The following is a 16,298-nucleotide window of genomic DNA, read 5'->3' on the forward strand; positions in this document are numbered from 1 at the left end:
GACAGGGGCATGTTTCACATTTTGCCCCTACAAAGATAGTGAGCTAATAGAATAGCAATGCTTAACACTGATCTGCCAGAAAAATCACAATGTCATGAGACAATGGCCAAACATAGCATGCAAAACTGTGGACATACTTCATAAATCTCAACAGTGGACAGTATTTGTTACATGAAGGTCTTAAAAGTTGCACTGTGGTGCCATGTCATTGGCTAATGAAAGTACATCCCAGCTGTACTGGATGCAATTAGCAAGTCTGAGCCATAGATTGGTGCACAGGCAATTACCTGTTAATAAGCATTACCTATAAAAGGCTATCAACTGCCTATAGGGAACAGGTCTGTATGTTGCTCTACCAAGACAGATTACAATTTAGCAAGCTGTTTGCTGAGGATTTGCTCACAAAAGGATTACATCACTCTTCCAGGTATGTAATACATGCCCCCATATAATGGGACACAGATAGGAGGATGAAGGTATGGGGAACAGGGATTACAACAGTAGGCCTGTAGTACATGTAAAGGAATGACATGTTGGTGATACTCTATCATCCAACAGATACAGGCATGCCTCACAACTATACCTGCTTTGAATCAAATCACAGCTCTGGCCCTCTTACTCCCTCCTACAATGGTTGGCTCCTGTATGAAAGCTAGTGGATTATGAATTAAACATATTGAAAGTAAATAAGGGTGGACACAGCTGTAATATCACATGATGTATTGTTATTCAGCTCCTCTCAGCCTATGAATGTCACACAGAAATAGTTAAGACATTGCAAAGGTGTCCCTGACTGTCCCTGATGTACTCTGGCTAGGTCACTGTTTTGTTGACATTTGTACCTCATTGCTTGGGAGCTATGGCTAACATATCTGTCAACACCCTACAGCAGGAATTCAGGTCATAGCCATTAGTAGTGGGGGGACACAGGCCCGAACTCAGTGACTGAGTGTACATATTCATCATACAAAGTAAGACTATGAATAGACTGACAGATATTGCTATAGCATAAAAGTGTTTCCTGAGGGGTCTGGCATGTGACAGCCAGATTCTCTATATTATAACAACAACCATCAATTATTGGCCAACCATTGGTCAGACATCCACAAGTTTATGCCAAAAGGACCACATATATCAGGCACACATACGCATTCTGCAAACATCTGTGTACTGGAGAGGTATGATGCCTAGAGGGAAGATACAGTACAGCAGGTTTGTATTGCTGTCTGTCATTATGGCACACTGCTGTTGCTGGACTGTCCCCATATAGTTGTAATAAACACACACCTATTTGTCTAATAGTGGCTGTGTGACATAGTAGTGGGACTTTGCCCATAGGGGACACACCACAGTATACAGCATTGATGGGTGTGGAGACATACAGCAGACTCTGTCACAGCACACAGGGACATAACCTCTATCGCTACTATGTTGGTGGTAGGCACACATGTAGTGTGTTGATAGACTGCGGGGTATGATGTGGGAGGTAGCAGTGGATAGTGCAGGCCATTTTGTTTGTGCAGAGTCTGTACATAGTGGATGTCCATGTATCTGGTCCTGTGATGTGTTCTCCTTTTGTTATCTTTCAGGAAGGATATATCAAAGGAGGCACCCGCCATTTACTGCCACTGAAAATAATGTTATCCTGGATGGCCTCAGACTGCATCATAACATTCTGCTGTCCAGGAGTTGCCAACATCATGAACAATGTGCAGCATTGTGGGGTGAACTTGTCAGGGTGGTTATTGACAGTGGGCATCAGGACAGGACATATGAGCAGGTCTGCCACAGGGTCACAGATATGGTCAATGCCGCACATCAAAGGGCAGCTTCTTTGGCCAGGGATCATGCTGCCACTGGTGGAGGACCTGCAACAGAACAACCACTGTCAGTCACTGAGGAATTCCTAGCAAACCTGGCATCAACCACCAGCTTCCAAGCATCGATCACTCCATATATCCTGGAGGTGGGTGCCACAGCATCCACATCAGAGGAGCATCCAGGTAAGCTTCCTGTCTTCATTACTATAATACTGTATCAGTCATTGTGGCAGCCTCTACATACCAGTGTATGGGTGTCAGGTCTATCTGCATTGGGGAGGGGCTTTGGTGTTTGTGCACAGTGGTGCACACATACTGAGAATGTCAGCAATGTAGGCAGTATCACATTAGCCACTGTACATGTGAATATACGCACCTATTACCCTGTAACAATGTAACATTTGGTGTTGCTGACAATACCTCTCCCTCACATTTTCATAGCTCAATAAGGTGTGGCCAGAGTCCGATGCCCTGTACCTGGTAAGTGTGATAGTGTTGTTTTACAGATCATATATACCCTAAGAATGTTGAGGGCTGTTATTTTGCCTTAGGCACAGCTGTCATGCTTAGCCAGAGTACAATAGTTGTATGTTCAATTTCAGAGGGGTTAACTGAAGTGCATTTAATGGGTAATCACAGTTGTGTATTTGCAGGAACAGTAACACATTTGCACTTATTTTTGAAAAGGACTGTGCGGCCTGCTATACAGGAGGCAATCACTTACAAATCCTTGTTCACACACAATATGGAGGAGATGGTACATACCTGAGACTGTGATACTATAACTTGCATAGTATGGTCAAGAAGAGTGTACTGTGTTTTAGGGGTAGATCTATCAGATACATTGACATATTGCTTATCTCACAGGTGTATAGTACTGGCAAAATTAACCAGATGTAGCTGCAGTGCAGGAAATAAAGGGTCTGTCTTGTCTGTGTATGTTGTGTGTTGTACATGGGATCAGAAATAAGATGTGGTATGTGTAATGCAGTTGTATGTCCTCACGTGTGTGTGTGTGTGTGTGTGTGTGTGTGTGTGTGTGTGTGTGTGTGTGTGTGTGTGTGTGAGTATATGTGTGTGTGGATTACCATACATAATAGTGTAGGTAGTAATGTACTTATTTTGTCTTCCTCCTTACAGGTTAATGTGGAAGTTGCAGTCTGTCCCCCCTCACAACCTGATGTCAGTGTCTCATTGGACTTTGATGATGATGGTGGCCATAGTGAGGAACAGGGTGGGTTGTTGACTGAATCTGTCCTAGGGGTTGACATCCCACTTCTTCCCCCATTGTCCCCACAGACAGTCAGTATGCCCACACATACCCAGTCCCCTCAGGCCACAGATATTGAGCAGTCAGAGTGTGGTGACATCAAATAGGAGAGTGTGGCAATTATGGCATCAGTGAGTGTAGACACTGGCCATAGCCAGACAGCTGGTGAGGTCTGACATAGGCAGATTGAGAGGGGTGCCCATCCACCACCTGTCACAGTTGTCACATCACGGGTCACTAGCTGCATGTTTCAGTCCATAATGGAGGCACAAGCGTGCTCCAAATGCAACACCAGATGGATGCTCAGGATTATGGATGCAGCACAATCTGACAAACATGACTGCCTCCACCACATTGATGACACCATGGATCATTTCATTGATTTGGTAGACATACGGTGGGCTGAGACAGCGTCAGTCTTTCTCCGCACATTTTCTGTGCTGGAACATCTGTTTGCAGTAGGGCACTGGACATGTGGACATAGGTCAGCAACACCATCTGCTGACAGTCAACATGGCCTTGCACAGTCATGCTCCCATAGTGGTAGTACCTCCAGCAATACAGAAGGGAGTGTGGTGTCCACACCATGATGTGGCAGACCATGGGCACGTAGTCCTTGGTGGTCCCATGGGGGACATGGGCCCAGCAGACATCAGTCACCGTCAGCTACTAACACCACATCTGACCCTGGGCATGGTGGTGCCAGTGACACTCCTGGCACAGCCAGTTCCCTTGTTCATGACCAGAGACGGTGAACTGTCCACTATGCCATGTACAGTCCATAGCTGTCCAACATACACACATGTAGGGCTAGCACTGAGCTTGACTGTGTGCATGCACACACTCAAACATCACTGTCACATGCAGGTCACCAACAGACACACACAACACCTCTCCATGACCCAGCTAATCAGCACCCCTTCCTGACTCACACACACATGCTGTCAACTGTTTGGCACAGCTTAGGCCTCTGACACTCCACACTACACCTTATGCATGCGACGATACCTGTGTCACATCCCTGCCATCCATGCCATCAATGTAGCGACATGCAAATATGTGTCTGATGCACAGGGTGACTAGATTACTTTACATGTAGTTTTGTAGTGTGATAGTGTTATGCCACGCCAGGTATTGTGGTCCATGACAGGTGTTGTAGCCTGGCATGTGTTCGAGTACACATCAAAGATTGTTTATCTTTGTTGCATGATGTTAGACTGGTGGTAGTGTTGCAGAATGACAGGTGTCTCACAGAACTGTGTATATTTCTCATGCAGAGAGCTTGAGAGGTATGTAAGTGCTACAGCAGTTATAGGGCACCTATACACATAAAGAACGGACAGACCTGTAGAGTAGATAGTAGTAGTGTTGTCAACTATACAGCTTATAATGGTATTAATGGACTATATTGCTCTCTCCTTCCACCCCTTATCTTAATATATATTTACAATTGTTATTCATTGGTTATGGTTTGCTATTAACATATGTTCTGCAATAAACATTATTTTGGGCATGTATGTTATTATTGCTATGTATTACAATGGTTGCATAGTAACATATCTTGTTAAATTACCTATATTGTTGGCCTTATGCCATAACTGTTACTGACATGCTGTTCATATACTGACTGTTACGTTATTTATTGTTGTGTTCCTTATAATATGCATTGAAATTGATTGGGTTATTACTGATGTTCTGGCATGCTGTTATTACTAAAACATGTTTTGTTCATAACTAACCTATACACATTGCTATACTGCTCTCACCACAGCACGACAGGGTAGGCCGGTTCTGGCTGATCCACCTATCCTACCTCATCTGGCTGTGGCACTGGTTACCAGCTCATCTGGGACCCAGGCTGGTGGTGCCCCATCTGCTGGCCCTGCACCACCCTTGGGTGGAACTGCCTCAGGGGATAGGGCCTGTCCCCCCTGGGAGTGGTGGCAGAGGGGTGGTAGTCACATAGGATCACCTACTGCATATGGTGCACAGGATTGTGCATAAGAGTTATGAACAACGCCTGTGCCGGATTGAGGGCAGACTGGACAACCTGATGGGGTCTGAGGACCCCAGTGCCCAGCCTCCAGCACAGCCACCTTGTTGCAGTGAACAAACAGTGTTGACTACCCATGGGTGGGGATCTCAGTCATGCTGCTGCCATCTGGAGGCACATACACTTCTGATTCCACAACATCCAATCCATCCAAGATGTTTACCTCCTCATTTGTCACACACAGCCCCTGTATGCTGTCTTGTCTATCTTGTCCTTCTGCAAATGCAACCTCTCCTACCCAACTTACCTCCGCACATATACCTACATCCCTTTCCCATTCCACTCTCTCCTTAAAAAAAAGTGCACCTGTCCCACAAAAAAATATCGCCTCATACATACTTCTCCATTTCACACACTTGTCCACTGGACACAACTAATTAGTTCCAATTGGCTTGACAACACATTTCTGTTGACCTCACCCCTCTGTCTAGGGTGTTTGGGCCCAAATCCATGTGCAAAATCTGTAAAAATGCACAGCTGTTGCTGTACAAGAAATGGAGAGCAACGGTCCTTTCCTACACCCCTCCTGCACATTCTAATCTGCCTTTCAGTATTTTCCCCCCTGCTTGCCCCATTTCACCACTGTCCTATCGCACCCTTTTTCTTTTCTTTTTTTATTTTTAGCACAGGTTTGTGTGGAGCTAAGCGGGCCTTGTAAAGGAGGATAATGGGGAGGCTGGTGGGTAGTCACATGACCTTAAAATGTATAACCATTGCACAGAGATAAGGCAATACAGGCATGTGTACACTGCTGTAAGGGGATATATTTATATACACACACACTTGCCTGTTGCAAGATTAGAACCCCTACCTATCTATTAATATACACTATAGTACTAAGTACTCATCACATGTGCCACAGAGCTTATCTGACATTTGATTGACAGCCAGTGCTGTTAAGGTAGATGACATCAGCAGGTGTTGACAGGGAGGCCAATATTGAGGAGAACGATAGTCACAGGGCCATAAAATGATTAACCATTGCACACACATAGGTCAGATGGGCATGTCTGTACTGCTGTAAGTAAAATATCTACACAGTGGCTGATATGAGATTAGAAGCCCCACCTACCTACTATTACACACTACAGTTTGCAGTACTTATTGCATGCACCACTGGTTACATCTGTTTTACAGTATTTGTGGACTACACAAAGTGGCCATGTATAACACAGCATGTGTGGCCTGCAGAGTGAACCTGCTTTATGTTGTTATTGTATCAATTGTCCTAGCAGTGGGGTACCAGTTAATACCCCTGCTATGTGTGTACAGTTACCAGTATTGCCATGTCCGGTTGCAGTTTGGGTGGTTTAGGTGGACAATTGGCCATGTGACTATATGGCCTGTCTATGTCCTGCTTTGAAGCCATTGCACACTATGTCACCTGCTCACTGTTGTCTGTCTACAGGGTGATATTCCACAGGCTCAGGATTCTGTGGTTGGGTGGATTATGTCATTATGCGGCCTTGGTTGTTACAATCAGACAACTGTTGTGTGTGTTGGTGCAGATAACCCCAGCATTCTGCATGTAAGTGTGGACATTTGTACATCCCCACTCACAAATACACTTGTATAGATAGATAGATATATAACAGGAATGTCAATTTAACTGAAGCTGTGTGTGTCCATTATATAACTGTGCTATATAGATATATGTGGAGGGTCTAACTCACTCTACACCTTTGTGTACCTCTCTCTCTATATATATATATATATGTATATATATTTATATATATATATATATATATATATATATATATATATATATATATATATATATATATATATATATATATAGATAGATAGATATGTTACACACACACACACACCTATATATATATATATATATATATATATATATATATATATATATATATTTATATATATATATATATATATATATATATATATATATATATATAAGTCTGTGTGTGCCACATACTGATAGATAGGGTAATCATGTGTGAGGGGGATAGGGAGAGTCAGATACATGTACATAGCTGTCTGTATGCACAGGCATATTTTCACATCTCAGTTCTTTAGGCAGATGAGGCAACAGATGCAGGCTCAAGTTAGCTAAGTGTAGGAGCATGCCCAGTGTGACTGTCAGTACTTACAAGGTGACTCCAGGCAGTTGTGTTCTGCAGTCAATTGGCTGCTGCACCTGATTCAACAGTCCAGCACCTCCCTGATATTTTGTCCAAGAGATTCCCCAGCTGTGTGCTGAACATAATATATGACTCATACCTATCAATTGTACAGATTGTAATAGACTGTACAGAGTTTTGCATCATATGTATGGTATGTTTTACATAGCATTGTTGGTTTTTGGTACATTAGTGGCAAATCATTATAGAGTGATGTTAGGAAATGATGACAGACATCTGAGTTACTGACTCCATACAGACCAGGAAACTCATGCCAATACATGACCTGTTATTCTCTGAACTTTCTACATTTGTCTGGACAGTAGTTAATCCTTCTCTTTATATTTGTGCCTTTGTCCCACTATTGTTCATGACTTTGTCCAGATTTCTTACTCTAAGTGGTTGTAGGTATGATGTGACTGGGTTACATGATGTAGTACCCCACACAGGGTGACAGTCTTCACACCTCTCACTGTACATGTTTTTGCCGGATGTCCAGCATTCTGCCCCATATGTCTGCTCTGTTCCTCATACAGTTGTGTTTTTCCAGTAATATACTCCTAAATGGCACCCACTGAATTGTTGCAAGTACTGACACAGTTAAGTGATGGCCTTTACATCCTGCTGCTACTCTGACCTGCTGCAACCTGCTGTACTAGCCACATTCTAGGTTACTCAGAGCATGTATAATGTCTCTATGTTTGGTCCTCTGTCCCTTGATTATCTCTGGCTTTGTCCAGCTTTCTTGCAGTAACAAATTGTGGAATATTGACAGTCTGTGGGAGTCCTACCATACGAGTTCCTCACATGCAAAAGTTGTAGGTGTAGCCAGTTTCAAACCATTAACACCATCAACCATGCTTACGTACTTAGCTCAGTGAGCCACACAAGCCACCAGAAAGTGAGGTTTAATTCCTCACACTATCAACAACAGACAAACATACAGTTTGACCCCTGTGTAGTGTGGAAAATAGAACATGTAGCCAGGTTCTTTGGGACAGCCCTGGGTTTGTGTGGTCTGCTGATATATCCTTGCAAACATACTGTTACTGCAGTTGTATGGGAACACTGATGTGTTGGGGTAGGGGACTCTGGCATTGACAGTCATGCTTCTGTCCTATGACCCCGCTATTTGGCATTTCCCTTGTATACTGCAATGGGTTTTTCAGCCATGTGGCCTAATGTATATTATGGGGCACTCAGTAATGGACAGAGTACCTGTTGCCCCACATAGCTGTTAGTTTTCTGCAAGTAGCCCACTAGTACACTCTATTCCCATGCATACATACAGCAGACCCATACATATGCTGCCTTAGTCTAGTACCCCATACATTTGTTGTAAAGGAGAGTGACTTATCTTGTGAATGGGGCAGTTGGGATACCTGTGTTTTAGGGATGACTCTGATGCATGCAGTACACAGCCAATACATGGTAAGGTACATGTTGTGTGGTGTGGCTGGTATCCTTTTTACTATGTATATGAGTTGAGTAAGGTGTCAGTCCTTAGGATGTTAGGTTGTCAGTGCATGTGCTGTGCATTGCCTCTTTGCCAAGGCCAGGGCATACTGGGCATGCCTATGTCTGCCTCAGGGACAGCCTCAGTGGGTTCCTCCTCTGAGTTCCCCCTGTGTGGTGTGGCTGTGGAGGCCTAGGCACTGGTGGGGGGGCTGTGTGTCCTTTCCATGTGATGATCCTGGTGTAGCTGTTTCCACAGGATCATATTGTGTAGCGTGGCACATACTGTGAACATCTGTGCACATGTGGCTGGACACTGCTGCAGAGCTCCACCAGATATACTGAGGCACTGGAACTGTGACTTGAGCATCCCAAACACATGCTCTGTGATGTTCCTAGTTTGTGTGTGTGCCTCATTATGGCATTCTTCAGTAGGTGTGTGTGTGCATTTCTGATGGGTGTCATCCTCCACAGTTCCGGTGTGTAGCCAACATCCCCCAGTAGATGACCATATGGGATGTCCCCCCTGGCAAACATGTGGTACAGCTGTGATGCACGCCAGATATGGGAGTCGTGATAACTGGCAGGGCTGCCAGCACACACATTCATGATAATGCCCTAGGCAATGCACACAATTTGGCAGTTGATGGAGTTATACTCCTTGCAGTTGTTGTAGACTCTACCATCCTCACCAGCCGGTGCTTTGAAGTGTACAAGAGTAGAGTCTATGGCACCCAGTACCTCAGGGTAGTATGCTACACAGTAGAAGAGATACATACTGCTGGCTGTCTCCTCAGGGGTGTGGGGTAAATAAATGTGCTCACTACCATGTGTTTGCATGGCAGCCAGGAACTGGTGGAGTACTCTGGATGCTGATGCCTGTGAGACCCCCATCATGTCCCCAGTAAGTCTTTGAAAAGTACCTGTAGCTAGTACTCTAAGGGCTACACATACCTTTATTTCCACTGGGATGGGTTCCTCTCTGTTGCCTCTGGGTCTGAGTTGAGGGCAGCAGAGCTCGGTGAGTTCTTGTAGAATGTCCCTGTATACCCTGTAGCACTCTACAATCTCAAGCTCATGTAGCTCCTGGGAGGTTACCCTGGGCCTAAACACTTTTCTCCTTCTTGGTCTAGGCCTATTGTCAGCAGCAGTAGCATCAGCACTGACCTCAGCATCTAGCACATACAGATGCAGCAGACCTGAAGCAGCCCCTAGCATTCTCTCAATTAAAATTCCCAAGTCTGTACTCCAATGGTAAAGAGTATGGAGGAAAAAATCAGATTTTTGGGTGTATGCATACTTTATTGTGCTCTGCTGCAGATGCAGCCTGTGTGACTGGCTGTGATGCATTCCACATGCCAAGTACATCATTGATGGGTTTAAATGGTGCAGTTTAAGTGGAACAGGGGTCATCAGTAATTTATACATGATTGGCTTTCCTAGGCAACTTTCTGTTTTTTTTAACTGCCTTCCCTGCTAACCCACACCGCAGGTATAAACAATGCTCAGCAGTCAATAGACACACCCCTATGGACGGGCACGCTCAGCAAAGTGGCACACTGAGCAAACATGCTTTAACCAGCTAAACAAAGTTTAGCAGTAATGGACACCCCCCCCCTGCTCAACTGAGCAGTGCACCATGCAAATGGGTGCCGCTGAGCTCCAGTCTGCTTAAACAGATACTGACACACCCCCTTTTGATGTCAGTTAACTTTCCTGTGGGCACCAACATGATTCTGAGGTTAAACAGATTTTATCTGCAGGTATGGAAACCCACTTTTTATATTCAGTAACCCCAGCTCATTTGCATACAGATCTGTTTACACAACCTGGATACTACACTATCCCAGGGCCTGTCTCTTAAGCAACCACAGAAATCTACCATTGTACATACTTCATGTAAGGCCCTATAATGCATTATTGTCATATATTTATTGTTTTCCATTTTTTCACTTTTCAATATTTTTTTGCATAATAAGTTCATATTTTTCATAGGTAAGTACTAGGCCATCTGCCCAAGGGCATTTATAAGCCTAGCCAGAATGTGTTGGCTTTCGCCTCCCCCTTAGATTAGTTCCCTGTGCCTCTGTCGAGCAGAGCCATTAGTTCCCTGCGCCACTGTCCAGCAGAGCCACTGCAGTGATCCCACGGGTAAATTTTCTATTTCCCATCCACCCGTCAAGGTTTCTCTTGAAGAGTGTTAGTGGGGGCCTTGCCTGATGTATATTGGAATCCTGTTCCAAAGCATGGGGAGTCACTGTGACAGGAATATATCCCTCCAGCATGTCCTATTTATCGTTGTGGTGAAGTTTATATCTCTAGAGTGTGTGGCTCTCCGGGATTTGTTTTTTTTAGGTGGAGCATGTCCATCAATTCTGAGTTCGACATGGCCTTGTATGTCAGGCAGAGATCACCTCTGAGTAAGCGGTATGCAACCGAGTACAGCTGGAGTTTTTTGAGTCAGGCTGCATAGGGCATTTGTTTGAGGCCAGTAATCCTCTTGGTGAGGTACTTTTGTGGTCTTTCCAGCTGTTGCAGGTGTCTTGTAAGGTACATCCCAAATGAGGTGTTGTATTCTATGATGGGTCTAATGAGTGATGAGTAGAGAGGCACAATAACCTCTTTTGTTCTAGATGCGAACGCTTTTGTGATTAGGTGGGCCACATAGAAGGATTTTCTAACCACCTTGGCAATATGATTATCAAAGAAGAGATTACTATCCACTTGGGTTCCCAGATCCCTTATTATATTTTCTGTATTTAGGGGACTACCACCTATGTGGTAGTTCATGGGTACTTTATTTTTTCCAAAGGGGATGACTATGTACTTTTTGGCATTTAGCTTGAGGCCATGATTTTGACACCAGGTATCCATCTTAGTGAAACCCTTCTGAAGGGTGTCTGTATCAACTGGAGAATCAATTATGGCCCCTAGTTTGCAGTCGTCTGCGAAGTTGGTCAGCCACAGTCCTCCTATGCTTGCCTGTACCTCTGAGAAGTATATACCGAGCAGGAGGGGTCCTAGGACTGAGCCCTGGGGGATGCCACTTGTAACTGGTTTAGAGTCGGACGTAGAGCCTGCAACTTTCACCATGTGGGTTCTATCCATGAGCCAGTTGGCAACCCATCTCGTGTCGTAGGGGTTTATATTCAAGCTGGTGAGCTTGTCTATAATACTAGAATGGGGAATGGTGTCAAAAGTCTGTGTGAGGTCTAGGTAGGCCGTGTGGACCTCCTTTCCCTCATCTAATGCCTTGATAACTGTCTCAAAGAAATCCACCAGGTTTAGGAGGCATGATCTGCCCTTAACAACGCCAAACTGGGTAGGGTCCAAGGTTTGGAGGTTCCCAATGTCTCTGTTAATGAGTTCCATGATGATGCACTCCATAGCCTTGCAGACCAGGCTAGTCAGGCTTATAGTGCGATAGTTCCCGGGGTCTGTTGTGGCTCCACTTTGTGGAGTGGGATAAATTTTGCTGTGTGTCACTGTATCGGTATGTAGCCTGTAGAGAGGCTGAGTTTGAACAGTGTGTTTAGGTGAGGGGTTAGTTCATTTTGGAGCTCTTGTAAGACATGGCCTGGACCACCGTCCGGTCCCATTGAAGCTGTGTTTTTGGCTTTGAATAGGGCTGTTTAGCCTGTGTGTCGGTGATTGATGGGCCCCTACATTCTTATGGTATGGTTATGAGCCCTTTAGGGGGTGAGAGGGGGGTGAGGTTTTCACTAAACCTGTCTGCCAGAATGTTGGCAATATCAGTCGGTTCAGTGTATTTTGTGCCATTCTGCACTAACTTAGAGCAGATCTGAGAGTTTCCACTTAGGTTCTTGACATAGCTAAAGAATGCTTTGTGGTTATCTTTGGAGTCACTGGCAATTTTTTTCTTTCGAAACTAGCCTTGGATGATTTAATGAGGGATCATAGTTTCTTGCTGATACTGATCAGGGATGTCTTTCCTTCTTGGGATTTAACTCTTTTCTCTACTAGTTCTGTACTAATTTCCTCCTTCTGTTGTATAGCTTGTTTATGGCAAGAGTCCACCAGACTGGTTTCCTTGTCTTGGAGGAGTGAGTCTTGGTTTTACTTGGGATAGCATGATCCATGCATTCCTGCAGATGTTCATAGAGTGCCTTTGTAAAGGTTTCGGCAGCTTGGACAGCATTGTCCTTTAGCATGGGGGCTGTGAACCTTTCCACCTCAGTCTTAAGTACTGTGAAGTTTGCTTTTGAAAAGTTTTTCATGGTGGTTTCCTTGATTGGGGGTGGGGTGGAATGTGGCTATCCAGAGTAATTAGTCTATGGTCTGATCTAACCAGTGAGGGGTTGACCTCTGGTGTGGAACACCGGTCACCCATGTTGGTGATTACCAGGTCCAATATGTTGTTCCCTCTGGTGGGGGTGTTGACCAGTTGATCTAGGGCATTCGAGTTTATAAATTCTAGGAAGCGTTGGGCAAGGGAGTTAGCACTTGAGTAGTTCTCCCAGTTTATGTTTGGGTAATTAAAATCACCCAGTATCAGGGTGTTTGGTAGGACCTTCATATTTCCCAATGTCTCCAGAAATGTGGAATGAGGGTCCTGGGTCATGGTGGGTGATCTGTAACAAGCTACAATTTGGATTGCAGTTTTGCCCGTTGTTAGTTACACATGGATGATCTCTGATGTATTGTGCTGCACCACTAACCTGGAGGTGTGGGTATCCTTGATGAATATGGATACAGCCCCGCCTTTTGTGTTTCGGTCCTGGTTCTGTGGCCAAAAGGTATGGTATGAGTTATAGCCTAGTAGTGCTGGGGTGCTCTCAGGAGCCTTAAACCAGGTTTCTGTTACTGCACAGATGTTGATGTTCTCCATATTGAGGAGTGCCTTGAGTGCGTGCATTTTGAGGTTTAGACTTCTGGTGTTGAGTAGCATTGCCCTCAGTTTTTGGTTACTTGTGCTATTTATGGTGGTGGGTTTGTCTTTTGTGCCTTGCCTAAAAACGGCACTATGGGGTCGGCAAGAGCCTTGGCCAGTATTCAAAAGCCTAAGGGTGACAGGTGCAAGCCATCTCTTGTGAAGCAACGTGGCTTGTCGAGCATGTCATCCCAGGCGGACAGATACTGGATTCCCCTTTGAATGACACCAGAAACTTAGCCAATTGTTGAAATTGATAATTTTTTTCTTTATACTGTGGCATTATTCTTGGTGAGGGCAGGATGCTACTCAGGGTGAGGGTCATACCGGCCTGGGCTATATGATCAGAGAGCTCTTCCATGTCTCCTTTCATGTAGTCCAGAGAGGTACATCTGAGGTAATTCACACCAACATGAACAATGGCAAAGTCGTATTTGTACTTGTTCTGGAGTGACCTGAGTGCTTGTGTTATGTGACAGATCCTGGCACCCAACAGGCAGCTAACTGTAACCTTCTTCTTGTCCAGCCTAGTTAGTGGGACATCAGTGTGCCTGACTATAGAGTCACCTATTAGTAGTGTGTTGGGTATGTTATTTTGCCTTAAGGGCTGTGATTGCGTGGCACACTGATTATGTGAAGTATGTGTTTCATGGTTGGTGATGGGGTGTGGAGATTACTTGGATGTCTGCTTTGGAGGTCTCTGTTGCTTTTGCAGATTTTTATTTAGAACCTCCGAGTATGTTTTCCTGTATTCATGTGTGTTATTTGCCGGTGCTGGTTTATTAGGTCTATGTGAGACTGGTGGTGTGTTGCAAGTATTACCCTTCTCCTCTTGACTGTCAGTTCCAGTCTTGGGTTGAGAGAGCTTTGCCTCCAGTTTGGCTGTATAATTGCATCTCTCGCATATATTAGTGTTTGGTGGTAGGAGAAAAGGGTTGTCTATGCACATAAGGCAGTTGTAACATTGCCTCAAAATGCCCAGATTCACCAGTTGGACTGGAGAGTACACCGCTATAATGGCATTTTTGAGCACTGCTGCATGCCACACAAATGTAATATGGGTATTAAAAAAATAATTATTTTCCATTACTATTTGGACACACAGGGCATAGTTTTGCGCATATGTATCTGTGTCTGCTATGCTATTTCTGACCTTCTTACTTGACTTTTACAGCCCGTTCACTTTTTAATTTCTTGTACACGTAAATTTTCCATGTACACTTCGGACACCAATATGGGGGTCTGCAGGACTGCTTATCTGCTTGCTAGATCACTCCAGCACCCTCATTTACATGCAGTTGACCTGCATATTAGGTTATTTGCATGTGATACACACTTCTGTGTTTGCACACTCGTGCATGCCCCTCTGCTCTGTTTACTGGATCACACGGCTGCTTACTTCCATGTAAGCTCTATGCCACTATGCCTACACAAAAAAATTAATCCATGTAGGTTTTATGGAATTCCCCCTGGTATATTTCAGTTTTCAGTACAGCAAGAGACACAATGTCTGTACTAGGAAACTTTCTCTATTGTTGTTAGGGTGAAGTAATTACTAGTCTTGAAAGCATGCATGAAGGAATGCAATTGTTTTATGACTTCCAGCATCTGCCAGAGATCTGAGGAGAAGCCCTTGTCAGTATATTTTTACAGGTAGATGCTAAATACTGCCAGCTTCATCGATGGTTGTTTGGCCAGGGAACTAGCAGTCAGATGACAAGAAATGATGTCATTCTGTAAGCTATCCCAGAATTAATATTTTAGATATTAATTTGAGAAGTCTCATAGTGAGACAGAGCATTCTGTATTGTGTCTTGAACCTGACAACAATTAGAAGATCCATTTACCATGTCTGCTTTGCTCTAATAGTACATTACTAGGGAATACTAATTCTCTTAGATACAGTCAGGAATATAGTAAAACTTAGTTTAGATATTTTTATTTATTTATTTGAGATTGTCCTGCAATGTTGTTTTAAATATTCCTGTGGTTTTGAACTCTGATGTCACTGTGAATATATATTTAGTATGGTCTTGCTATTTTATTATTTATTATTAAATATATTTAATCATTTTATTGTGGCTGCTCTATGTAGAGATATTTAAGTTTTGAGAGTACTTGTATATTTATTGGGTGACACTGTGTGGGCCACTCCTAATAGCCTTGCTCTTGGCCAAACTACCATTTGTGTTAATATTACACAGTAAGATTGGACAACCTATGTTAAGGGCTTTAAAGTAGCTGATAAGGAGTGACTGGTCACAGTAATGACTACATTATAGTCTGGGCAGAAGGGAGCATAACTAGTAAACCTGTGCAAGCTTTTCCCAGGTGTGTGTGTGTAAATCAAACCTCAAAGAGTGTGTGCGTGTGTCAGCTACTTGGGTAGGGACATGAAGCACTTGGACAGAGAGGGTACTGAAGGTCTTGGCTTAGTCACTCAGCTGAGATCTCAACTCTATAGCTGTGGCAGTGGGGAGTCTTATTGGGATCTGAAGAAAGAGGGAGAAAGCAGCCCCGGACTGACTGTGGTTTCTGTGTGATGTTAAGGGAAATTTCACTTGATGCAGAGAGCTGCATTTGGAAATATTGTGTATTTGTACTTGCTAACTTCCAAGTGTACATCTCCCACTGTTGCCAGTGGCATGGATTGAGGCTCCTT

At 44.1% G+C, this 16,298-nt stretch overlaps 1 protein-coding gene across 1 annotated transcript in view; it reads right to left on the reverse strand.

The window, feature by feature from the left end:
• LOC122797635 (fer-1-like protein 4) overlaps nucleotides 1-16,298 on the reverse strand; it is a 1,984,889-nt gene that overhangs the window by 1,785,339 nt on the left and 183,252 nt on the right. The window lies entirely within an intron of this gene.

This window comes from Protopterus annectens, chromosome 3.part1 (genome assembly GCF_019279795.1).
Source record: "Protopterus annectens isolate FY-2018-M chromosome 3.part1, PAN1.0, whole genome shotgun sequence".
Taxonomy (NCBI): Eukaryota; Metazoa; Chordata; order Ceratodontiformes; family Protopteridae; genus Protopterus; species Protopterus annectens.